The sequence below is a fragment of the Marmota marmota genome, unplaced genomic scaffold (genome assembly GCF_001458135.2).
Source record: "Marmota marmota marmota unplaced genomic scaffold, marMar, whole genome shotgun sequence".
Classification (NCBI taxonomy): domain Eukaryota; kingdom Metazoa; phylum Chordata; class Mammalia; order Rodentia; family Sciuridae; genus Marmota; species Marmota marmota.
In genome coordinates this window covers 31,160,479-31,187,713 of record NW_026000016.1, presented here as the reverse complement: position 1 = coordinate 31,187,713, position 27,235 = coordinate 31,160,479, and the positions used below count along the sequence as shown (strand labels likewise).

The following is a 27,235-nucleotide window of genomic DNA, read 5'->3' as shown; positions in this document are numbered from 1 at the left end:
CTCTTTGTTACACATCTCAGTAGCATTCTAGTTTAATCTCATAATTTCATCACCCTCTGAGAATTCTTCTGAGATAAACAGGTTCAAAGACAAATCTACATTGAATTAGATGATCTTCTAAGGCACAGGTACAAATCAACCTTAATCCATCTAATATTGTTTGGTTAAGTTGTTTTGTAAATATTTATTTAGGAAAAAGAGGGAAAAATGTAAGAAAAGCACCATCTTTTAAATTTTTGTTATGTTTTTAATAAAGGAAAAATGGGTGAAAGGTAAAATTCTAGATAGTTTGAATCATGAGGACACAAAATGGAATGGGACTTAAAGCACAATGCCATTGGAATGTTTGGTTCATCTTTGCTGCTGTCCCTTGGTGCTGACTTACAGGAAACCACACAGAGTTAGCATCCACCTGATGAATAAAGATGAGGAGCAGAATTAGCAGAGTTGTCTCAGGTGTTGATCTCAGAAGCAGGACAGGACTAATGAGCAATGAAGGGGGCAATTTAGGGACAAAAGGTGTGTAGGTGTGTGTGTGTGTGTGTGTGTATGGGTATATACATTTATGTGATTTATATTCTCATATTTATTCACATTTAAATGATGGATTGAAAATTAAAATGACATATTGAAAAAAATAGAATATTTGATATATAAATATTTCTTCATGAGCATAAACATTTTCAATTAATGTATTTTTAAAAAAAAAAAAAACATTTGTAGGCTTTCCCTCTCTGCCCCTTGGTCTCAGTCTTTTTGACCCTACAAGCTGAGGACCAGAGGAAGGTGGTATTCTAAGTTGCCTCCTCATCCAACTTTCCTCTGGCTAGAGTTTTTCTCCCTGTTCATCCAAAATCAGACAACTAAAACAACTGCAAGAAATTGTTCCTTCAAGTGACATTATGAGGACAAAACAAAACATCCAATAAAACTTTTTAGAAATCATTAGATGATTTCCAACACAGTTTACTTTAAAAATTTTAAGTAACTATAAGAAATAAGAAAAGCATGGTAAACTCTTCCCTTAAGGATTAGTAATCAGGCAACTCACTTTGTAATACGTTGACCTGAATCCAGGATCTAAAAATTTTTTAAAAGGAGGAAAAAAATGGGAAGAATGCATGTGAACCCAGCTAAGTCACATGTGCTCGTGTGATGTTGTTTGGGAGGGGTAGGACAGACAGATTGAGGAAATCGCTTCTCACTGTGTGAATTTTCCTTGTAACAGGGAATGTGCCAAGAAGCTGGATTTGCCAATTTATTCTTCCCTTCACCTATCCCCACCCACATGCCATCCTCCTCCTTGCATTCTTCACACTCTATATTGCAGATCTATGGACCAAATTGTTCAGGCCCCACATCGCCAAGCTTTTTATTCCTTAGGTTTTACACTTGAATTTGCCTCTGTTTTAAATCTTCCTCCCCCACCCCCGTCCTTCGTGTCTCAGTTTTGAGATATACCCTGTGGAAAAGTTTGGGAGGCTCACGAGGGTCCTTTGAGCTCCTGTAGAACTGTGCTGTGCGCTTCCCATTCTGTTTTACAAATACCCATTTAGTCCTCTATCTTGCTTATGAAACATGAAAGGATATTAAATAAAATTCCCTGGCAAGACACACAGTAGTAATTGGTCTTATTCACTTGTCCAGTCCTAGCTCATAGACAAATTCCTGGCATGCACTAAACTGATCAATAAATATTTAATAATGATGGAAAAAGGAAGAAGGAACCAAAGAGAAAAGGACAGCGATGAAGAGCTATACTGGCTGCTACAGAAAACAAGTGGGGTGGCAGATCTGCAAAAACTACAGGGCCCCTTGAGAAGTATAATAAGGGTCACATGAAATTAGAGATTATGACTTCACATTTTCAAGTTAATTGATTCCCCCAAATATGTTGGCAATCCAAGAGAAACATCAAGTGATTAGAGGTATCTGGGACCGGTAATTTTCAGGATGCATTAAAACAGGGGCCAAAAAGGGTAACATTTCAGTAGTAGAGGAGATGCACCACTGTGCTGATATGGATAGGGACAGGAGATGGATGACAGGTAATAAACCCGCAGAAAGAGAGGAGTCACCATCTCAGTGCAGTCAAAGAACAGTGGTGGGAGTGAGGAAGTACTTGTTTGAAACAATTGCACTACTCACCTTACTGTAGGTTAGGGACACACAAAGGCTGAGCAGCACCAGTGCTCCCATTTGGAAGCACTGACAGATGGAACAACAGGAAGGTTCCCACCACACTCAAAGCATGCTTGTCCACCAAGAAATTCATTGTTCTGCGCTGAATTGTATCCCCCGCCCCAAAAAAAAGCTACGTTGGAGTCCTCATCCCCTAATATTTGTAAATATGTTTTTTTATTTGGAAACAGGGTCCAAATAAATATAATCAAGTGATGACAAGCTCATTAAGGAAGGCCCAAATTCAATATGACTTTGTTCTTTATGTATGAGAGGAAAATGCCATGCAAAGACAGTCATCCACAGGGAGAAGGGAGTGGGATCAGAGGAGAGACTGACATGGTGCAGCTACAAGCAGAGGAACACGGAAAAGCTAGCGGGGGGGGGGTATGATTCCATTCGCGGTTTTCAAACAGAGCATAAACCTGTAGATACCTCGATGTTAGACTTCTAGCCTCCAGAACCATGAGAAAACAAATATCCATTGTTTTTAGATACCCACTCTGTGGTACTTTGTCATTTCAGCCACAGAAAAATGATACAGTGATCATTTTCTATTTTTGTCCTTATGAAGAATTAAGAAGAAAACAAATTTTTGTAGCATGTATTTCATGTCATTCAACTTATTTTATAAGTATAAAATATCATCTTAAATATCATCTTAAAATGGTTTACATAGACCCTCTAGATATTTTTTTTTTCTTAAGGAATCAGATTACAGCAGATGGGGAGAAATATTTCATGATTTTGGAAGGCCTACCACCACGAAAGGAGAGGAAGAATGATGAACACTGATTTTGTCAAAACCTAGACCATGGCTTTAAATGTCATGGTAACTTCATTCTTTTATGTATTTATTCATTTACAAATATTTATTGGGAGCCTATTATGTGCCAGACACTTTCATGGCAGCCAAAGATACATCTGTTAACAAAAGAACACCCTCGCTTTAATGGACTTACATTCAAGCAGACAGGTAAACATAGTAAATGAGTGATAGAACATTACAAAAATAGAAATATAGAGCAGGGTAGTAAACATGGTTGAATTTTATTAGAGATGGTTTTTCCATAGACAGTCCTCCATGATAAAGAAGGAGAAGAAGTGAATCATGCAGACAGGGGCAAAGTGTCCCAGGCAGCCACCAGTGAGTGAATGCACAAGCCTCTAAAGCAGTGTACTTGGCTCATTAGAGGAACTACAAGGAGCCAACTTCCTGAAGCAGAATAAAGGAGAGAAAGGCCACTGGAAGATGAGGTTAGACAAATAACTGGCTGGTGGGGACGGAACTGCAAATTGCTAAAAGCCTTATAGCCCATTGCCAGGACTTTGGTTTTTATCCTGAGTAAAATGAGAAGCCACTGGAGGGCTGTGGGCAGAATAATGACATGATCTCAGGTTTATTGAAAAGTGTTGAGATTAGAATATGGGGTAGAAGCACAGAGGCCAGCAAGGAGGCTGTTGTAGTCATCCAGGTGAAAAATGATGAAAGTCAGACCAGGGTGTTAGGAGTGTAGTTGTTCCACTCAATGCTGAAAAATTGGAATGCACTTCATATATTTTAATAATAGTTAAAGGGAAACTCTGCTGCAGAGGGATAATGAAATCTATTTTATCATCTATAAAATAAAAGGGCTGGGTTTTATAACCTTTAAAAATCATTTTAGTTTTAAATTTTGAAGTCTGTGATGGGACAATCATCACCACTGCTACAGAATTCATATTTGAAGGATTTTTTTTAAAAAAGAGAAAGCTTTCCAAAGACCTAGAATTAACATGAATCATTCAGACCAGGCATGAAAATTATGATTTACAAAGAGAATGCTATAAAATATTTCAAGGACACTGTCATAGGGATGGATTTTACTCATGCCTTTGTTAGTTGCCAAATTTTTAACAACAGATTTTCATTGAAATAAACATTCCATAAAGAGATTCCTCTTTGAAAAAAAAATTTTCTCATGGCAAAGATAGGTCCACATTATATAAATCGATGAGGGAAACAGACATGACTCATACAAGAAAGACCTCATAGTTGTCTAGTCAGAAAGTAGATAGGTAATGACAGAAAAGAAGCAGGACTGCATTACAACTGGGAGGCACTGCCAAGATGGTTAAATGGGAAAACTGTAGAAAAATAATCTAATACATAAGTCGTGAAGAAACAGGTTTGCAATGAGGCTAAATAAAACATGTCAGAGCAGTCAGAAAAAAATGGAGTTACTTCAATTTTCAGATAGCATGATTATCTACTAAGAAAACTCCAGTGAATTTACATGAAAGCTACAAGAATAAGTGAAATTAGCATACATTCAGTATATTAAAAATAAATTCTATTTCAATATGCAAATAATAAACCAATAGAAATAGAAATTTAAAATTTTAAGTGTCATTCATTTTAGCAACTAAAACATGAAATACTCTTTATAAATCTAATGAAGAATGATGGTGTCTATGGTTGAAAACTACAAGACACTGTCAGAATAAATAATAGGAGGTCATCAGAAGTGAGAACAATTGAAAATTCTCTCTCCCCTAAAAGTAATGATAACACTACTAGTAAAGAGTGTTAGATCAACTTTTTCAGAACTCTGGAAATAAACCAAAGACTTGGAACAAAGTGGAGCATGTTTATTTTTAAGTGGCCAAATATTGGTTTAAAAACAACAACTTTGCCTTTTCTCATCCTCCTCTCTGAAATGCAAAGGTTGTTTTGAAAACAAACAATCTACAATCAGACTGAAAGCAAGCAGTCTTGAAGCCCCCCCCCTCCCCCGCCCAAAGAATCAGAAGAGGACTGGAACTCTTTCAAAGCCCCACCTTAAACAATTGTAATTAGTTGTCTGGGTATACCCTTAAAAACACCACTAGTAAGTCTTGAACTGACTCAGTTCACCTATTGGGAACAGTCTTTTCCCTAGGCATAGTCATGGAAAATAATCAGTGGCAAGTATTTAAACTTGCAGTTGACTAAGTCACAAGTAATACATGAGAAAAACAGTAAACCAACCAAAAAACTCAAATTGAGAAGCTAGGGAATGATGTGCCCATAAGCATCTTCGCAAAGTTCTGATATACGCTAGGAAATCTGGACGGCTATATACACCCAAAGGGCTATGTACATTCCCAGGTATGCACATATGCTCCAGAAAGACCCGAGAAGAGCCTAAACTCCCACCTCTGCTTGATTTTAAGGCTCTAGGCAAGCAGAAAGTTGTGACTAAAGAATACTAAACTGCTTAGTGTTAAGGGCATTGTACACCATGCATTCCTCAGCAAAGACTGAAAAACTCACTGGGTCTGGGCAATTAAGAAATTCTCTGTCCAATCACTGGCTGATCACTAAGCTAACAAAACATAAACTTCACTGGCCATTTATGACTAAAGAATAAAAACACAGAATTATTTCAGAAAGGTTAATAATCAAGCAAACTCCAGCAATAAATCCTAATATGAAAAGAATCTTATTTCTGAATTTTCTACATTACATAGTTTAAATATGTGATTCCATCAACAAAAAATTATGACACAAAGAAATTAGAAAGCTTAACCTATACACAAAAGGAAAAATGGGCAATAGAAATTGGGTCAATTATTAGTCCAAATTTTAAACTTACTAAACAATGACTTTTTTTTCATGAAGAATTTAAGTTTATATGCTGTCAAAACAATGTTCTGAGGATGGTGGGAGGTTGTGGCTTGTAAGCAACTTTGCTCAGCACAGTTTTGTAAGGTCCCCCTCTCTCTCTTAGAGAAAGAATTTAAACAAACTATTCAAAATATATTCAAAGAACTAAAGAAAACTGTGTCTAAAGTACTAAATGAAAATATGAGAATAATATTTCAACATAAAAATAAAGAATAAGAAAATCACTTGACAATGAATATCCAGGTACTAGTCAGAGCAACTAAGCAATAAAATAAGGATGTTTCAACATTGAAAAATATACAGAAAATTTATATAGATAGAAAATTCTAAGAAATCCACTAACATCTTTTAAAACTAATGAGTGAGCTAAGCAAATTTGCAAGTTAGAATTTCAATATTTAAAAATCAATTATAACATACAGTCAATCAACAAGTACATGAAAAAATGCTCATCATCTCTAGCTGTCAGAGAAATGCAAATCAAAACCACCCTAAGATACCATCTCACTCCAGTAAGATTGGCAGCCATTAGGAAGTCAAACAACAACAAGTGCTGGCGAGGATGTGGGGAAAAGGGTACACTTGTACATTGCTGGTGGGACTGCAGATTGGTGCAGCCAGTTTGGAAAGCAGTATGGAGATTTCTTGGAAAGCTGGGAATGGAGCCACCATTTGACCCAGCTATTCCCCTTCTTGGTCTATTCCCTAAAGACCTAAAAAGAGCATGCTACAGGGACACTGCTACATCGATGTTCATAGCAGCACAGTTCACAATAGCAAGACTGTGGAACCAACCTAGATGCCCTTCAATAGACGAATGGATAAAAAAAATGTGGCATTTATACACAATGGAGTATTACTCTGCATTAAAAAATGACAAAATCATAGAATTTACAGGGAAATGGATGGCATTAGAGCAGATTATGGTAAGTGAAGCTAGCCAATCCCTAAAAAACAAATGCCAAATGTCTTCTTTGATATAAGGAGAGTAACTAAGATCAGAGTAGGGACGAAGAGCAGGAGAAGAAGATTAACATTAAACAGGGATGAGAGGTGGGAGGGAAAGGGAGAGAGAAGGGAAATTGCATGGTAATAGAAGGAGACCCTCAGGGTTATACAGTGGAGGAGGTAGAGAGAGAGGAGGGGAGGGGAGGGGAGAGGTGGGGAGGGGGGATGGTGGAGGATGGGAAAGGCAGTGGAGCACAACAGACACTAGTATGGCAATTTGTAAATCAATGGATGTGTAACTGATGTGATTCTGCAATCTGTGTATGGGGTGAAGGTGGGAGTTCATAACCCACTTGAATCAAAGTGTGGAATATGATATGTCAAGAAATTTGTAATGTTTTGAACAACCCACAATAAAAAATTAAAAAAAAAATCAATTATATATCTATATATTATCAGTGAAAAATCCAAAAATGAAATTATGTTCACATCCACTGTACTTTCACAAAATAGCAACAACAAATCTTTAAGATTGGTCCTGGACCTATTAAAATAGATTACCTCAAGCTGACTGCAACAGCACACATCTATAATCCCAATGACTCAGGAGGTTAAGACAGGAGGATCACAAGTTTGAGGCCAGCCTTGGCAACTCAGACTTTCGACAACTTAATGATACCCCGTATCAAAATGAAAATAAAAAGGGTTGGTGATGTGGCTAAGTGGCAAAATGCCCCTGAGTATTCCCAGTAACACCCCCCAAAAAGGTACATCAGTTTATAAAATCTATCTTATACAAAATTTAACTCAATGAAGATCATAGATCTAATTAAAAACTATAATACATCCAGAAGAAATCACAGGGAAACTCTGCAATCTTGACTCAGGCAAAGATTTCATAGGTTTAAAACAAAGACACAACCATATAAGGAGAAATACAGTTATAGGATTGAACTGGACAACCTTACAGATTTCCTTAGGAAAATCCCTGATGAAGTGGATCTGATCCAGAATCACATAGGAATGAGGTGGGAATTGAAAGAGCTGAGCATGCTGAAATGTCTATCATACTCAATCCCAAGTAATAGCAATAAGAAAATGAGAAATAATAGAACAAATAACCATCCAGAAACAGCAGCCAGAGACTGACCTTAGGATATACATCAAAGTATTCTTTACCCTTATTTCATTTCAGGGGAGAGATGTGTTGTTTTAAAAAGGTTCTTAATATTAATAATAACAAAGATAGTCAACAATTACTGTATATTAAGTAGAAGGCCATTTTCCAAATGATTACAGGCAAACACAATGTTATTTAATCCTCCTAAAAATACTATTGCAAGATATTCTTTTTTTATCTAATTTTATAGATGTGGAAACTGAAGTATACAGATAATTAACAAATTTTACCAAAGTAAAACAGATCATAAATTGGACAGTAAGGACATGTTCTAAAAGTAAAAAAGAAAAAAGAAAAAAAAGAAAATCATAGGCACAATCTCATTTTTAACCATTGATGCAAAAATTAAATTAAAACTATTAAATTAAAACTGTTATGTATTGAAAACTATCTTATACAAAAATAAAAAAAACCTAAACAAGTAGAAAGACATGGGAAATTTCTTAACAAAGGTCATAACAAATGTCTTATTTAAAGGTAAATGCAAAAGCATTTTCATTAAAGTAATGCCAAAGTTAAGGATGCCTTTTCTATCACTTTACATGGGCACAGCAACTACTAGATACCACCATCAGTCAAAGGAAACAAAAGATATAAGAATTCAAATGAAATAAATATATGGTTTACAAATTACATGTTTTTTTCTACATAGAGAATACAAATAAATCCATAGTAAAATTATCAGAATCAATAAATCCTTAAAAATGATAGAAATAAGAATGATATAAAAAAACAACAATATTTCTTTATAGCAGCAAATATCGAATGCAATTTATTAAAATATACTATTTATAAATTCACCAATATCTTGAGACATCCAAGAATAAATAAAATTCAACAAATGTATGAATATCTTTTTCACAGAAAGTTATTAAAAGTCAAAAAAAGACAGATAAATACAAAGATTATCATGAATGAGAAAATTTAATATAACAATATAAAGTCTCCCTAAACTGTTATATAATTTTAATTCAATTCTAATGAAAACAAAATCTCTATAGGGACTTTGATGAATGTTGATCCAAATATTCATTTTGGGGAATAAGACCTAAAAATAGTCATTTTGAATAATACTAGGAAGAAAGAACTTACAATTTTTAAAACATTTTCCATTTATTTGCTAGAATTTAAACTGATTACACATTATAGGCAATTTGTATTTTTCCAGTTTTCCTTTTTTAATTTATATATGACAATGGAATGCATTACAATTTTTATTACATATAGAGAAGACAATTTTTCATATCTCTGGTTGTACACATAGTATATTCACACAATTAGTGTCTTCATACCTATACTTTGGATAATAATGATCATCACATTTCATAATCATCAATAACCTCTACCCTCTCTCTTCCCCTCCAACTCCTCTGCCCTATCTAGAGTTCATCTATCCCTCCTATGCTCCTGCTCCCTATCCCACTATGTATCAGCCTCCTTATATCAAAGAAAACATTCAGCATTTGGTTTTGGGGGATTGGCTAACTTCACTTAGCATTATCTTCTCTAACTCCATCCACTTGGAAGCTATTAAGCATACAAACAACAATAAGTGTTGATGAGGATGTGGGGGAAAAGGTATACTCATAGACTGCTGGTGGGACTGCAAAAGAACTTACATTTTAAGATATCAAAACCTAGGCAATTGCTATCCTTTTGGCAAGAAGTTAATTAACCTGACCTCTGAAGCAAAATGTTAAACACACTATCATAACATTGGAGCTTGAGATATGACCCAGGTGGCTTTAAAACTCAGTAAGAAAAGTATAGGTACTCAATAAAAAGCAATGGGACATACATACCAATAAAGATGAGTAAATTAAATCTCTACCTCACACATTATTAAAAATAATAATTTCAGGAAAAAAATAATAGCATATATTATGTCAGTATAAGAAAAAGTTTCTTAAATAAGATATAAAATAGATGAACCATAAAAGAAGTGATTGATATATTTGCCAATGTTAAAATTCAAAACTCTGCATGACTTTCAAAAGTTAAAAAGTCAAGCCACTCGAGGGAATGTTTTTGAATCAGCAAAACTAAAACATTTGAAGTACAGATAATAAGCATAACTCCAACTAATAAACTGAAAAAAATAATGCATGTGAAAATTTAACAAGAGGTAGACTAGAATAATTTAGAGAGAAAAAAATTTGAAAGCCACATAAACATATCTTTTTGAATCTTTACTAGTTAATAATGGCAATAAAAATAAAACAAAAAGGTGTACTTTATACTTATGATTTTGATGGAAATTAATGTCTGAAAGCAAAACATGTTGGTGAGGACACAGCCAGGTGTCCTGACGCTGCAGGAATACAAATTGGATCCACCACTTCAGAGCTTATGGAAACTTTCATGCACAAAATCCCACAAACACACACAAGGAGACACAATATTAACACAATTTTATAAATTAACAAAACAGAAAACCCAAACTTTAAATAATAGTCTATGCTTCTTCTACGAAATAGAATATTAGTAGAGCAGCTAAAATGAATCAGCTGGATCTTAAAATTGAGAATATCCAAAAACAATTTTTTTTATGTGTGGGGGGGTTAAAGATACATTAGTGAATGTATCAGAAACCATGTGTTTAAATTTTAACAATGTAAAGATAATAATATATAGTATTTAGAGAAAGATAATAGTCTGAACCATTTGAAATAGTTAATATTTCACCATCTTTAATATACAAAAAGGCAAATCCATATGGCTCAACAGAATATTAAACACATTAAAAAACTCATGAGAATGGTAGATATAAATGCAGAAAGGAAGAGGATCTTTATGAATTTTTAAAAAGCATTTAACTCCTTTTTAAAATTTCAAAGTGATAAAATAATAGAATTATTTTATATTTATATTTTTATATTACCTAGAATAGTCTATAATTTGAAAAAACAGATATCACCATCAATATTGAACCAAAATAAATGGATTTAACAATGAGTCAAGATTAGCTTTGCTCTTATAAAAAAAATTAGTTAGACCTAGAAGTAATAATTGACATAGATATCTTAAATAGATATCCACCAGTAGGTTATAAATAACTAAAGATAACTTAAAATGTTTAGAAGAAAATACCTAGTATGAATTCAAACAGAATCCTCATTCCTAAAAGTAACAAGGCTTAAAATACTGAGCTTTGACAAAACTATTAATAGATTCATATATGTAAGAAATAAATCCTCAATATGGTACAATAAAAAGCAAATTTGTGTTTATTCAACCAAGACTTTGTAATGACCTTTCATAATTTCTATCAAGAATTCAAATTGAAATTAAAATCATGCATGATAGGGTCAAGTTAATTAATTATCTGATCTCTCCTTACCTCATTGATGACACTAAGAACATTTTGTTTTGAAATAAATTAAAAGCAAATGATTAAAATCCAGAACTTCAAAATATGATGATTGTAGGATGGAGAGCCAAAGAAGTTTAATTTTTCATGCTCACTACAGTAAAGGCTTCATGCCAAAAAAGTTTACAATGTGTTTTCTGGTTTTTCTATTATTACTGTTTTTAGGCATCAACAGCAAATATAAATATATTCTATGGGTGTAGCTGAACCATAGAAAAGAAATAAAGGTCAAAACAAAACTCTTAATGTAGACAACAACCAAAAATGCAAGCATTCGATACAGTCATATAATTAACAGATTATTACTTACAGTTATGCAATATATATGCTATTAATGAATCCCTTGAATTGAGGAAAATTTAAAAAATACACATCCAGGATCAGTAGTTGAAATCAGTAAAAGATATCTTGAAGAATTAGCAGATGGCTATAAAATATTCAGAAGTAATCAATAATCATCAGGGAATATAGCCTCATACCATTTTTACCTCAGCCATTTCCTTCTCTCTTTAGAGCCAGGCTTCTCCAAAATGTGCCCTGAAATCTCCTCCCCTAACTATTTAATCTCATTTTAAATTATAGATTCGGCTGGGGATGTGGCTCAAGCGGTAGTGCGGTCGCCTGGCATGCATGGGGCGCTGGGTTCGATCCTCAGCACCACATAAAAATAAAATAAGGATGTTGTGTCTACCGAAAACTAAAAATAAATATTAAAAAAATTCTCTCTCTTAAAAAAATAAATAAAAAATAAAATAAAATTATAGATTGCCCCTTTTCTGTCTCAAAAAACTTAATGTCCATTCTTAATCACTACCATACCAAGCGTGATTTTCAGTTTTATAACTTCTCATTCTCTTTGATACTCTATTAATGGATATCGAAGATCTTCTTAAAATTTCTTATAATTTTCTTCACTTGGGTTCTAATATTCTGAACTTCTGGACCATGTAGGAACCTCCTCTGCTACCTCCCTTCACCTCAACATTTCCCAAACACCTATCTGTAGTTCTATATTCTTCTTCACTACATCTGCTCCTTCAAGGATTGTTCCTGCCTATAGAGATTCAAAAACAATTTCTATAAATACTTTCTAATCTTTACATCACTTGGTCTTAAATCAACCTGCAATTCCAAATTTTTTCTCCCAAATGATCTTTTGCCATTTCTACTTGGATATTTCATTTCTACTGCAAATAAGGAATGAGCATTCATTCCCCCAAATTTACTCTCCCCCTCTATTATTTTACACTCCTCTCGCCTCCCAAGTCACTTCCTTTCCATTTCCTATTTATACACATATACGCAATTTCTGGATTTCCATTTTGGTATAGATAGGAAACACCTTTGACCATTGTTTTCCCTTACTAACACTGTCTGCTCAGCTATTTATACTCCACATTTTCCATTCTCACCAACCTACTTCATTAGATATCACTTCTGGAATACGGGCACAGAGAAATGAGACCTTCAAACTGATTTAAGATGAAAAGATTTCTACCCATTGTATGCTGCCCTTCAGAGCTACCCATCCATTCATTTATTCAGCAAATATTTATTGAGAAGCTATCATGTTACAGGCAATTTCCTGGCTCCTGGGATACATCAGAGAGCAATGGCAACCCAAACAACAACAACATAAAAAAAAAAAAAAAAAAAAAAAAACCTGCCTTCACAAAACATATTTGAGAGGAAAAAACAGGAATACACAAAAAATTTAAATTGTATGATACATATTGTTGTTAGTCAGATTCTGTTGCTTTGACAAGTACCTGAGAAAATCAACTTAAAGGAGAAAATGTTTGACTTGTAATTTCAGTGAGGATCCAGGTTATGGCTGGACAGCTTCACTGTTTGGGGTCTGAGGTGAGTAGAACATTATGGTAGAAAAGTGTGGCAGAGAAAAATCTGCTCACTTCGTGGTAGCCAGAAAGCAAAGAGGCAAAGAAAAAGGGTGCCAGGACAAAAAGATCCCCCTCCAGGCACACCCCCAGTGACTGACTGCCTATAACCATGCCCTACTGGCTACAGTTTTCACCATCTCTCTGCAGTCCATTCAGTTATCAATGGATTAATTGACAGATGAGCTCAGACCCCCTCATGATCCAGTCATTCTCAAAAGACCCACCTCTGAACATTGCTACAGTGGGGAAAAAGTTTTTAACATATGGGTCTCTGGGAGACATTCTAGATCCAAACCATCACACACATTAAAGATAGGAGGTATGGTGGGGGGAACCCAGCAGCATAAGGAAAACCTAAAGTGGGAAATTGGTGTTTGAGATTTTAAACAGGGAGATAGGGTAGGCTGTTTTGAGCACACCTGAAGCAGGTAAGGGAGTCAGCCTTATTTATGTATAAAAGCCCTAGAAGTACACCTCACATATTCAAGAGAATAGAAGTTCTCAATGTTAGAATATTAGAAAATGAAGTTCTAAATTCAATAGAATAGAAGCAAAGAGAGCACAGGAAAAAAAAATAACAGTAAGAAATCAAGTCAGAGAAATAACTGCAGTCAGTTCATGGAGGTCTTACAGGCCATTTTAAGAATGGTGGCTTTGACTCTGGTGAAATGGGGAAACCATCAAGCATTTGGAGCAGAGAAGTAATATGTCTAATTCCTATTTCCGAGAACAACTCTGGCTGCAGTGCTAAGTGTAAAGTGGAGGGCCAGGCAGAACAGTGTAAGGACCACACAGAAATCCAGGCAAGAGCTACTATGTCTCAGACAGGGATGTTTGCAGTGTACAGTGGTGAGAAAGAATCAAAATTTTGAAGATGTCAACAGGATTCCTTGTGATACATAAGATGTTGAATATAAGAGAAAGAACACTAACAAGGATGACACCAAGTTCTTTGCTCTGTATTGGTAGAAAAATGAAATCGCCTCACTAGAGATGGGGAAGACTAGGGGTGAAACAAAATGTAGGTCAAAGTAAGAGATCTAATAAAGAACTGGTTCAGTTTCAGAAAATATAAGTTTAATTTTAAAATATGAATTAAACATTCAAGTGGACATTTTGAGTAGTCTGATGTATATAACCGTCTGGAGTTGAGGTAAAGACTCTTGGGGGACAGAATTAAATTTGGAAGTCAAGCCATTTAGATGATATATAAAGCTACAAGACTGGAGATGATCATCATAGGAATGAGTAGACTTGAGAAGAGAGCCACATATTAAGCATCTTATGACCTAGATACCAATATTAAGAAGTCAAGAGGACATAGTAAATCAAAGTGAGAACTAACAACTAGAGATTCAGAGACAAATCAAGACGTGAGGATTTTCAGATACCCAGTGAATAAAGCATACCATAGAATGAGTAGCAATCAACTTCATTACTTGATGCTACTGAGTCAAATAAGGTAAAAACTTAAAGTTAACTGTGAGATTTACTATGTGAAGGTCAGTAGAGATCGCACAAATGCAGTTTACATGTAGTGGTAAGTTACAGCATTGACTGCAGTTGATATACTTGGAAAGGAGAAATTAAAGATCAGTCTGGGAAAAATACTTCAGGGAATTTTGATAAAAAGGAAGAGCAAAAAAAATGAAGTACTGGCTGGTGGCAGAAATAGAGGTTAATGTTTTTAAAAGGAAAAATAATAATGTCTCTATATCCCTGAAAATGTATCACTAATACAAGATATTGTTTAAAATATAGAAAAGCAAATAGGGAAAATATTCCCAGTTAGAGCCAAATTTATATGTCAGATTTAGCATAAATAGCAGTGGGAATAGATAGAAGTTCTTTTATGATTTGCGTTGATTTTCATAATGAATAGGAGACAATGTCAGCCCAGAGTCAGGATAAGAAGTTCAGGGAGAGAAGCAAACATAAATGGTCATGAGATAGGGAAAGTGAATGGAGGAGGGAAATACAGAATGATTACAGGACAGCATCTTAGCATGTGTGGTCATCAATACAAGATGAGACTAGTCAGCCTGACTCAGAATATTTACCCAAAGCTGTGGTACTGCTAAGGCCATAGCAGAAGCCAGACAAAGGCAGTAGAATCAAGGTGAGTGCAAGGAAATGATAATGATCGACCATCTATAACATGAATCTTACACTGGGAACTAAGGATAGTTGAGATCTTTTGAGTGAAGATTCCAAAAGAATTGGGGGATTGCTGGATTCAGGTACAAAGGATACCAGATACCAACTAATCAACACAATTATATATCTTACAGAAAGAGTGTGATAAATGTGTGTGCTATACAAAGTGATTTAAAGTTTTTTTTGTTTTTTTTTTTTTTTGTAGACAGAGTTGCTAGGAGGCACTGAGATTAAAAGATATTGCTCTGCACAGAAGTTACATGACTACTAGTTATCAAGATGAGCCAATAGATTTGTAACACAAAACATGTTTCAGTTTTAAAAAATAGCACCAAATGCATTTCAGGCAAGCCAAAGAAAACCGATATGAAAGTTTAAAAGTCAGAGATAAAGTAAGGACCCATAAAATTCTCTAGGAAAAATTAGAGGATGTAACTATAAGGTCATTCTCGTACCAATATAATCTTGGAGGCCAATTGGTGCCTTTTTTGTCCAGAAATCCAGAGACCATTCATAATTAAATCTAGAGGATTACAGAGTTAGCACAGAGTAGTGCCAAAGAAAGCAAAGAAAGGCGTGTTAGATTCTAGAATAATAATTTGACTTCCACCTCTGATTTAAATCTAAAAATTTGCAAGAAAACATAAGTGGCTGGCAACCTAACAAGAGCCAGAAAACTTATAAAGTCATTTTAATCCCATCAGAAAAAGGAGGTCCCAAAGATACATAAATGAATTAAACTCTATATAGTTAGAATCCTTTCATAAGAGATGAGTCTAAGGCTGCATTCTTTTATATAGAATAAAAATAAAAATATTTTAAGACACAAGAAAAAGAAAGATAATGTGGCCCATTGTAAAGAGAATAAAGGGTCAATAGAGATACAGACATGATATATCAGATAACAATTTGAAATTATTAAATAGGAATTTGAAAATATCTGATAATGCTAATATCTAATGGAAATGGTCAAGGATATGAAGAGATAAAATTAGAGTAGATAGAAGAAATATGCAAAAGAGTACTCAAATGGGAACACTATAAATGGAAAGTATGATTTAGAAATGAAGGATGTTCTAGATGGGTTTAAGAGCAACTCAGACACAACAGTATAATAATCACTGAATTCAAGACAAGTTAATAGAAAGTATCCAAGCAGAAACTTTAAGGAATAAACAAGGAAAACATAATAAAATACAAACAAATAAAAATGTGTCCAAGATCTTGGATACATTAGTCAGTGATATAATACAAATGTAATTACTGATTTGGAAGAAAAAGAAAGAAAATAGAGGAGAAAAAAAAGAGGAGAAAGATTTAAGTAGATAATGATGGAGAACTTTCAAAAGTAATGAAAACACCAACTTACAGATCCAAGAATCTGAGCAAACCTCAAGCAGAATTAATACAAGGAATATCATGCCTAGGTACAGCATAAAGTGATAACCTGAAGCATAAAAAGGAAATTTTAAAAACATCAAAATAAAAACATCCCATAGCATACGTGGGAATCCTGACCTGAACAGTGGATAATTTCACCAGAAACAAGGCAGGGAGAAAACAGTGACACAAAATAGTTAAAGTTTTATAAAATAGAAATTATCAATGTAGAATTCTAGAATCAGTAAAAACCAGCTTCAAAAGTCAAGAACAGTTAAAGACATTTGCACAGAAGGTTAAAGAACTTGTTTCGGTAGGCTGAACTATAAGCAATGGAAAAGGAAGTTCTTCAGGATGAGAAGAAATAACACCAGGTGGAACACAGGTTTTGCAGGAAACACTGAAGAGCACCAGAAAGGACTAACCTTTAAAAAAAGATTATTTCGTGGATTTACCTAGACAAAACATTGCACATCTAATATTTCATAGCTTTAAATCGAAACTATTTCTCTCACCTAGGTCAATTTTGATTTTGAGCCAAAAATTAGATGTTACTATTATTTTAAAATATTAATTTCAAAAAGTCAATAAACTCAGGTAATATCTAAATTAACCATATTTATGATACCAATTTTTTTTCTGAAAACCCAACATGAACCAAATACATTGTTTATAAGTTTTGCAACCACCCCCAAAAATGCACATAAAAATACATTTAACAAATGAAGAAATAAATCAGGAAATTGAATTGGCAGTTAAACTCTTTGCCAAAGTCACTTGGCTTTTAAAAAGCAGAGCTGGGATTCAAACTCAAATCTGTCTGAGCCTAAGTCTCATACCTTTCTTCTCTAGCACTATTATAGCAATAATAATTTGTATGCACAATGAGATAAATGTCCAGTATAGATTTGATTTTCTTCAACCCATGTACTCAGCATAAAATTTAAATAAAATTGTCAATACTGTCTTTCTACTATAAAAATTAGGCCTTTCTGGACAACTCTCAATTATTTTGGTAGAATCAATCTATTCTGTGAAATTTTCCATTTCTCATTTTGTTCAAAATTAGAAAACATTTAAAAATTTTTATTAAAAACTAATGTAGCTTACTAAAAATAATTTCAGTTCATACAAAACAATGTGAAAATCAGTTACTTGTAGTCATAGAGTTTAACATTAATAACATTCTGGGATTTTTGTTTTGTTTTGGTACCAGGGATTGAACCCAGGGTTAACCACTTAGCCACATCCCCAGTCCCCAGCCCTTTATTTATTTATTTTTAATTATGAGACATGGTATCAGTTTCTGAGGCTGGTTTTGAAATTTCCATCCTCCTTGAACCACTGGTGTAACAGGTGTGCACACTACACCCAGGCAACATCTTGAGTAGCAATGACATATGTCCTTCAAGACATTAATTATATATATGTGTGTATATACATATGTATGTCTGTGTGTGTGGTGTGTATACACACATATATATTTATAACATGACTATAGTATATATATGTATGTTCATAAAACATGCTAAATTTAGAGATTTTTCCACACACTTGCTTTTGAATATAATAATGCATGACCCCATTGCCATGTGCTTACAAAAGTCATGTTTTTTTCTCCTGATGGTATGTACTATTCCATGTAGGTAAGAATTATAATTTATTTAATCAATACTTTTCTGAAGGTTTTAAGTGATTCTAATTATGTGTTGTTTTTGATAATTCTACTATGAACATTTGAGTTCATATGTAAACACTTTTCTATTATTTTCTTGAGACAATGTCCTGAAAGTAACATTCTTGGCTAATGTACCTTCCACATTTTCTACTTCTGATAGTTTGCCAGATTACTCCAAACTCTCTCCTACTCTAGTATAATCTGTTTTCTATTCTTTGCCAAACTAAGTACAAAATGATAAGCCCTGTTTGAATTTTAAATACTCAGCTTATTAGTCAGATGTCTCAACACTTTTATGTTTCTGAATAAGATATCATGCTAATAAAAGTCTTTGTTATGGCAGTATTATAGAAACACCTGCCTTCATTTTTCTCTATTGCCTCTTATTACATATTTTACATTAAACTTCAATCCATCAACAGTTTTTATTTAGCAGAGTTGTGAAGCATAATCTAACGTTTTTAATAGCATAACTGACCTATTTTCCTAATAATATTGTAACATAATCCTCATGCAATGATCTTAAACCAATTTTTTTCTTTAATTCAGTCCCTCTGTATACCTATGTGAACCTTATCCCTATACTCTTTTACCATTCCATTTACCTGTCTTAATTTATCAATTTTTATACTTTCCTATTTCTTTTCTTTTTAATTCTCCAGAAATTTACTGTCAGGAAAAAATAGCATAACCTCAATTGTACTAAAAGGAAAATGAATTTTCTATACCTAGCTAAGGTTAGAAATGTAAACACATGGGTCACAGATGGAAATTAAAAGTTGCATTTAGGGCTTGGCTCAGTGGTAGAGAACCTGCTTGGCATGTACCAATCTCTGAGCTCCATCCTCTAAGCAGGACAAAACAAAACAAAAAACCATTCCAACTCTAAGATCAAGAACAAACAAATGAGTTAAGAAGTACATAAAGTTAAAAAAAAATATGGAAGGGAAGGCAAGTTATTAGCTTTAACTGATTATCTTTTTCTTCCCTGAATCTTTGCATATAAATTTGACAAATGCTTATTGATTGTTTAATGACGAATGACCTTCTTAAGAAAGTGCTATACATGTTTGAACACAATGCAGAAATCTCCATTTTTTAATAGGAAACTAGCACTCTGTTAATAAATGTATTCAGAAACAGTTCTGAAAAGTTGTGATGCACATGGTGCTGTAGTTTTAAACCCAAAATTTGTAGTTCTTATGTCTGTGACCACAGTGACATTAGTGACTCCGCATAACTACATATCTGCCACTACAACTCCCCAAAGTTACAAATGCAATGTGAAGCACTGAAATAAATGTATAACTGGAAACAAATACTCTAAGAAAAAGGAACTGATGATACACATTCGTTGATACAGATGTTCTAAGGTGTTTCTTAGAAAATTTTCTTATTAATTCTCCAGAAATAAAAAATAAGGTTTTTTTAATTTAAAAATCAGCATAGCAACTCAGTTTATACAATTAATATATAGAGAGATGAGGATCCAGTGAAAAATATTCCTTTCACCCACTGGAAAATTTCCTAAAGGAGGCGAAGTCAAGTCCCACAGAAACAGAACATGTCATTTGCAAGAATTTTTCTAGAGAATTATGCTATTCAGATATAAAACTCAAAGAAGATTTCTTTAGTAGCCAACACTTACATGAAAACTTTCAGAAACAGAGAAACAAGTTCAAGCTATGAAAAGACAGAAAAAAAAAAAACACATCTTGGTGTGCTACAGACCCTCATTTAACAAAGTCTGTTGCAAGGCAGACAGTCGGACCAGCATTGCACGAGAGCACCTTTAATTGAGCTCGCAGCAATCTCTTGCACAATTACCCCTTCTGAATGAAACCATCTTGGATATGGACAAAACTATGGAGGACAGTGACTTAATTTTTTGATTAAAAAAAAAAGGAACGAGAGAGAAAGAAAATGATTTATAATAAGTCCAGAAGAACATTCTGTACCTATCTCTTTTCTGATTAGAGAGGTGGCATGGAGCCTGGCTCATTAGGCAGAAGTAATGAGCCAGTCTTTGTGCCATCTCTAATTAGAGAAAAGATACAGTAGGTACAACTGCACCTATAAGTTGATAGAGTAAAGGTAAAAATTATTTTAAAATGTCCTTTTCTTCCATAACTGTTAGATGCCCAGAATGTAAAGGAGAAAATTGCAATAAAAACTAAATAATATTTGAAATAAATTCTTTTCCAATTATATGTTTTCTAGTCAGGAGTGAAATTTATTTTTATACAGTTTAAAAGTAAATCATCCTCAATCTACACTTCCCTTGTGAATCATTAACTCAACATTTAGTATACTAAAGTAGAATAGAAGCAAGTCATTTTAACTCTGCAGCAAAAAGTTATGGTACTGACAAGTTTATGGTATTGCTGAGTACTTTGAGAAACATTTGGTGTAATAAAACACTTTTAGAAGTACTAATAGGGATTGAATATTGAAATAAGGCTCACAAGATTTAATGTATTATTAAAAATTTCTGCATGCCGAGTACTTTATAAAATTCTTCAATATACTAATTACTGAAACTGAGTTCTAAATATATTGGCTTCTTAAATTATTGCTTCTTCATATAAGTTTAGCTTGATCTAAGAGCATACACGAATTAAAGTTAATAGTCACTTATAGATATTTTTGGTTTTGATTCCTACAAAATTTAACTGAAGAGATTATAATTGTCTATGGTTTCATAATCAGAAAATATGTCTTCAAAGAGTTTAATAATTGTTGAAGCTCATTGCACATTTACTATACAACAAAGCAATATGTTCTAAACATATTATCTCCAATAATTCATACTATAGTTTTATGTGTCATATATTAAAGTACCACCTATAGATTAGAAAGCAGAGACTTACAAAGAGTAAATATTTTTATATTTTTATTAGGGTATTATAGTTATGCATACTAGTAAAATTAATTTTGGCAGATTTTTTTATTAAAGGAACACAACTAAATTGGATCCAATACAGAGTTGTTTGACACCAAAGCTTGGTGGAAATTTAGCCAGTGTTTTGAATGTATTTTCAATATCAAATATATAAATATATACACATGTATATGTGTGTGTATATATATGCACACTACATATATACTTTATTTTAGCTAGATATGAGTTTAAATAATTCATGTCATAGAGAAAAACAAAACTGAAATTGAGCATTATTTCAAAATTAATAGCAATGACAGCATATATAAATATATCTATGGGACAACTTCAAACCCATGTCCACTTTATGCAGTTGTTGCAAATGTATGAAAAGATTTGAGTTCCTGTTATGTACAAATGATAGAATTATATGATTACTACAATCAATAATGAAGGTCATTCATTGCAACAAATGATAGTATAATATATATCATATATATAATATAAAATAGTAACAAAATTAGAAAATAAAATTTTAAAACAATATTTCTTAATTACGTAAAAAAATAACCAATAGGCCAAAATCCAGAACATTGAAAAAATCTAATACTGGTGAGGATGTGGAGCAACAGAGACTCTTATTTACTGCTGGTGTAGTGCAAAATGTTTCAGCTACTTTGAAATAGATAAATCCTTGACTGGACTAACTAAGGAAAGGAGAAAGAGCTCAAAATCATAAAGACATTACTATTGAGAACCCCAGAAATACAAAGGATTAGTAGAGGTGATTATAAATAACTATACACCAACAAATGTGATAGTATAGGATAAATGGAAAAATTACTCAGCACATACCTCTTAAGCCTCAGAAACAGACCAATAATAATCAATGAGATTGGATCTATCATAAATTCTTCCTATGAAAATAACAAACAAACATTTCCAGAAGAACAAATACCAATTCTTAAGTTATTTTTAAAAAATTGAAGAGGAAGGAATTCTTCCAAACACATTCTAGGAGGGCAACATTATGCTAATCCAAGACCAGATGAGGACACAACCAAAAGATAAACTACAGGCCAACATCTTTGATGAATAGAGATGTAACAATTCTCAACAAAATCCAACAGCACATTGAAGATTATTTACCATGATCAGTTGAGATTCATCTCAGTAATGCAAGGATGGTTCAATGTATTAAAATCAATAAACATAGTACACTATATCAACATAAAGAATATCAGAAACTATATGGCCATCTCACCTGATACAGAAAAGACAACTAATAAAATCCAACACCCTTTCATGATAAAAATGCTAACCGTATTAGGCAGAAAAGAAACATATCTCAACATAATGAAAGAGCATTTATGATAAACCAAAAGTTAACCAAACAGTAAATGGGAAAAATCTGGAAGCTTTCTAAGATCTGGAAGAAGATATGGATGCCAACTTTTACCATGTTTCTTCAACATAGTGCTGGAATTCCTAGCCATAGAAATCAGGAAAAAGAAACAAGGGTATCCAAACTGGAAAATAAGTCAAATTGTCACTGCAGATGACATATCTGCAAAATCTCCATCAAAAAATTAATAGAACAAATTAAGAAAAGTTGTATAAAAGAAGTTGAAGAGAAGACAAAAAAATAGAAAGGCATCTTTATTCCCAGGGATTTAGAAGAATAAACATTTTTAAAATATTCATACTCCAAAAAATGACTTATAAATTCAATGAAAATTCAAATTCTCAATGGCATTCTTCACAGAAGCAGAAAAAAAAAAAACAATTCTAAAATTTGGATGGAGCCACAAAAACCTTAAATCACCAAATTCATCTTGAGCAGAAGCAACAATGCTGAATGCATTTGACTACCTGACTCCAAAGTATACTGCAAAGCTGTAATAATCAAAACAGCATGATACTGGTATAAGAGACACACAGACAAACAGATGAGAATAGAGAGCCTGAAAGTAATCCTACATGTCTATAGACATTACCAAATGGTTTAACAAAGATACTCAGAATATGCAATGAAGAAAAGATTGTCTTTTCATAAATGGTGTTGATAAATTGATTATCCACTTGCAGAAAAAGGAAACTAGACCCTTTTACCAGTTACAAAGATCACCTTAAAATGATTAAAGACTTATAATCATCACCTGAAACTATGAAACTAGTAAAAGAAAACATAAGCAAAATGCTTCAGGATATTGGAAGGGGCAAGAAGTTTTGGGATAAGACTCTAAAAGCACAGAAAATAAAAGCAAAAGTAGACAAATAAGATTAAATAAAACAAGTTTCTGCATAGCAAAGGAGACATCAACAGAGTGCAGAAACTACCTACAGAATGAGAGAAAATATTCACAAGCTACACATCTAAAAAGAAGTTAATAGCTAGAAGGTCTATGGGAACTGTCTGTATTTTCCACACAATTTTGCTATGATCCTAAAACTGCTCTAAAAACATTCTATTAAAATTTTAAAAATAAATAAATAAAAAGAAAACATGGCCTAAGCCTTACAAATATAAGACCTCTTATACAGAAAACAAAAAAAAAAACATTTTTGAAATTAAGAAATTCATGATCTTCATACATGGGAAGATTTGATATAATTTAGATACCTATTCCTCCAAAATAAACTTGATGGTTTAAATCTCAGATGAGTTTTTAGGTAAACTGTACAGATGCTTCCAAAAATCATATAAAAGCTAAGACAACCTTAAAAGGTTATAAAAGTTGAATAACTTATGCTGACAGATAAAGATATATTCAAGTTACAGTAATTAAAATGAAATTTTGATCCAAGTATTGACAGATCATTGGAACAAAATAGAGTGTTCAGAAACAAACCTATCTTCATATATGAAGATAATTGTTTTATGATTAAGTAACCACCATAGACTGGTGGAAATGACAATTTTAAAAAATTTCTAGGTAAATTATATACTCAGTTGAGAAAAAAATGGGACTTCTATATTATATTACATACATCCAAATATTTATCCCAGATAAAAAATAGAGCTATATTTAAAACATAAAATAATAAAGCTGCCACAATAAAATAAAAGAGAACATCATGGTTTGCTAAGACATTCTGAACAAGACACAAAAATATTAAGTATAGAATAATTAACAAAATGAATTTCCCTAAAATAAGTATGTCCTCATTATCAAAGAACACCCTTAAGAAAATAAAATTTCGAGATGCATCTTAGAAGACAACATTTGCCATCCATGTATCTGTCAAAAAACTCATTTTCAAAATATTGAAAACCTCCTACAAATTAACAAGAAAAAGACAAACTACCCAATTAAAAACTGGCAAAAAAAATAAACAACTTGAATAGGTATTTCATAAAAAAGTCAGATCTACATGGCAAATAAGCACATGAAGGAATTCTCACTATCATTAATCATCAGGAAATGTATCACGCATCCCCAGGAATGGCCAACAATAAAAACATTTGGCAGTACTAAGCATGAAACAGCCAGAATTCTCAAATATTAATGGTTGGGATATCCTTTTTAGAAAACAATTCAAAATTATTTTCTAAAGGTAAAGATATAACTATGTACAATATGAATAAACCCTGTAGGCATAATACTGAGTGAAAACAACACAGATACATATGCCATGATTTCATTTTCATGATAACTCAAGAATAGACAATGTCAGTATGCAGACAGGTCTCTACTCCTACTGTTCTGTGAGGTCTATACTAAATTCCCATGGATAACTTTAGAGTGGGTATTCACTAGGAGAGATTCTTTGAGACACTGGAAATGTTCACAATTTTTTCTACAAGAGTGTCACACAAATACATGACTATTAAAACTCATCAAGTTATACCCTTAATAGTTATATACAATTTTACATTCATGTTTTTGCTTTGATTAAACATTTCAAGTAATGCTTTAAATATCTGTAACATGAAATTAGCAGGCTATTTTTAAAAAACTGGAGAAAACATATGCAACATATTCTTATCATTAATGAGTTTTTCATAAACAAGAAATTATGGATATAAATATGTATACATACCCCAAATAAGGAATTCACAAATGAAATGCAAGTGGTCAAATCATATTTGGACAGCTACTCAAATTTAATGGCCAAATTATTCCAAGTCAACATCCCACAATATTTTTCACTTAGAGGAATAGCAAGGATGGAAAAAATGGATCATCTGTGAGGTTATTTAGTGTTTAAGAAAACAAGAACTTGCCTATATTTTCTGTTTGTTTGTTTGTTTGTGGGGGTGGGGTACCAGGGATTGAATTTAGAAGTGCTCAGCCACTTAGCCACATCTCCAGCCCTATTTTGTATTTTATTTAGAGGCCAAGTCTCACTGAGTTGCTTAGCACTTTGCTTTTGCTAAGGAGGCCTTGAACTTGCAATCCTCTTTCCTCAGCCTTGCCTGTATTTTTTAATCAGGTAAATTTTCACAAACTTTCTGAAGATAATCTGATGTTATACATTGGAGTAACAATTACTATGTATTAAAATATATAAAAGAATTATATACTTCAACCCAGCTATTCAATTTCTGTATATTTATCTTGGGAAAATAATTAAAACAACATTAATAATAGTATCATTTGCAAATGTAGTTCAGTATACACAAGGCACGGTGCTAAGCACTGCACTCATTCATTCAACAAATAAATACTGAGCATCTACTACATGCCAGATGCTTGAAAAACAGCCATGTTTTATATGACATTGCCTCATTTTATCTTCACAGTGGCACTTTAGAATATCATCATTATCATCATCACCATCTTAAAGTTGAAGTAACTATAGTTTAGAGGAATTAATATGTTTGTCCAGGTCATCTAGAAGATGGGGTTGGAACTCAGGCAGATTTTTAACAGTGTATAGTCTTTCAGAACAGTTCAATCAGACAATTGCTCAAATACATATGTATATGTACATGTGAATACAAGATATAAATGAATAGATTAAAGCATATAAATGTAAAGATGCAGTATTTTCTATCAAATGATCACTTAACTTTGAAAAATTAAAAATAATCCAAATGTTCATTTTAGGAACTTGTTTTCAAAACTTGTTAAAACTATACTGTTGTACACAGTGCAGCCATTTAAATGAGAAGGTACACCTAAATAAGAAGGTATCTTGACATGAAATGTGCTCCATAACATTTGGAGAGGAAGTATTTATTTTTAGAGGACTCAGATAAAGCATATGTATTATAATTACTTTTTAAAAATATTATATTTATAACCATATCTCTAGCTGAATGCACTAAATATTTGGAAGAGCATAAAAAAGTTAAAGTGCACTTCTAAAGATGGAAATATGGAAAATGCTTTCTATTTCATAGAGTTCCATATTGTTTGAATTTTTTTATAATGAGCAGACATTATATAATAACATTGCCATTTTAAAATGGTGGTGTTTTAAAGACCATTGTGCTGGACATTTCCAAGATAATTCTCATTTCAACTTCTGCTCATTTCAGAAGTAAACATCATCTTATTAAACTATACATCTCTTTTTAATATCGAAAAACATGAATAACACATGTGAGTTTTTTACGTGTGCACTTATTAGTTTAATATGCTGTAGTCCTAGTTTAACAATGCCCTAAATTAAAATCCAAACAAAACTGGACAGAGAATATAGCTTCACACATGTTGTTCTTACTTTAAAAATTAATCAAAATAGAAAAGTTTTAGTTTTAAGGTTTCCCTAGTGTAGCAAGTTGAAAAGTGGCCTCCAAAAGATATGTCCACCTGGAATCTACTGATGTAGCCTTATTTGGAAAAAGGAACTTTGCAAGTATAAATACGGATGTTGACTGTGAGCTCCTCCTGGATAACAGTGGGCCCTAAATCCGAGGACCAATGTCCTTGCAAGAAAAGGGAAGAAGATACAAAGAAG

General features: G+C 33.0%; 1 protein-coding gene across 1 annotated transcript in view; it reads right to left on the bottom strand.

Annotated features, from left to right (window-relative positions):
- Ush2a (usherin) overlaps nt 1–27,235 on the bottom strand; it is a 740,698-nt gene that overhangs the window by 650,403 nt on the left and 63,060 nt on the right. The window lies entirely within an intron of this gene.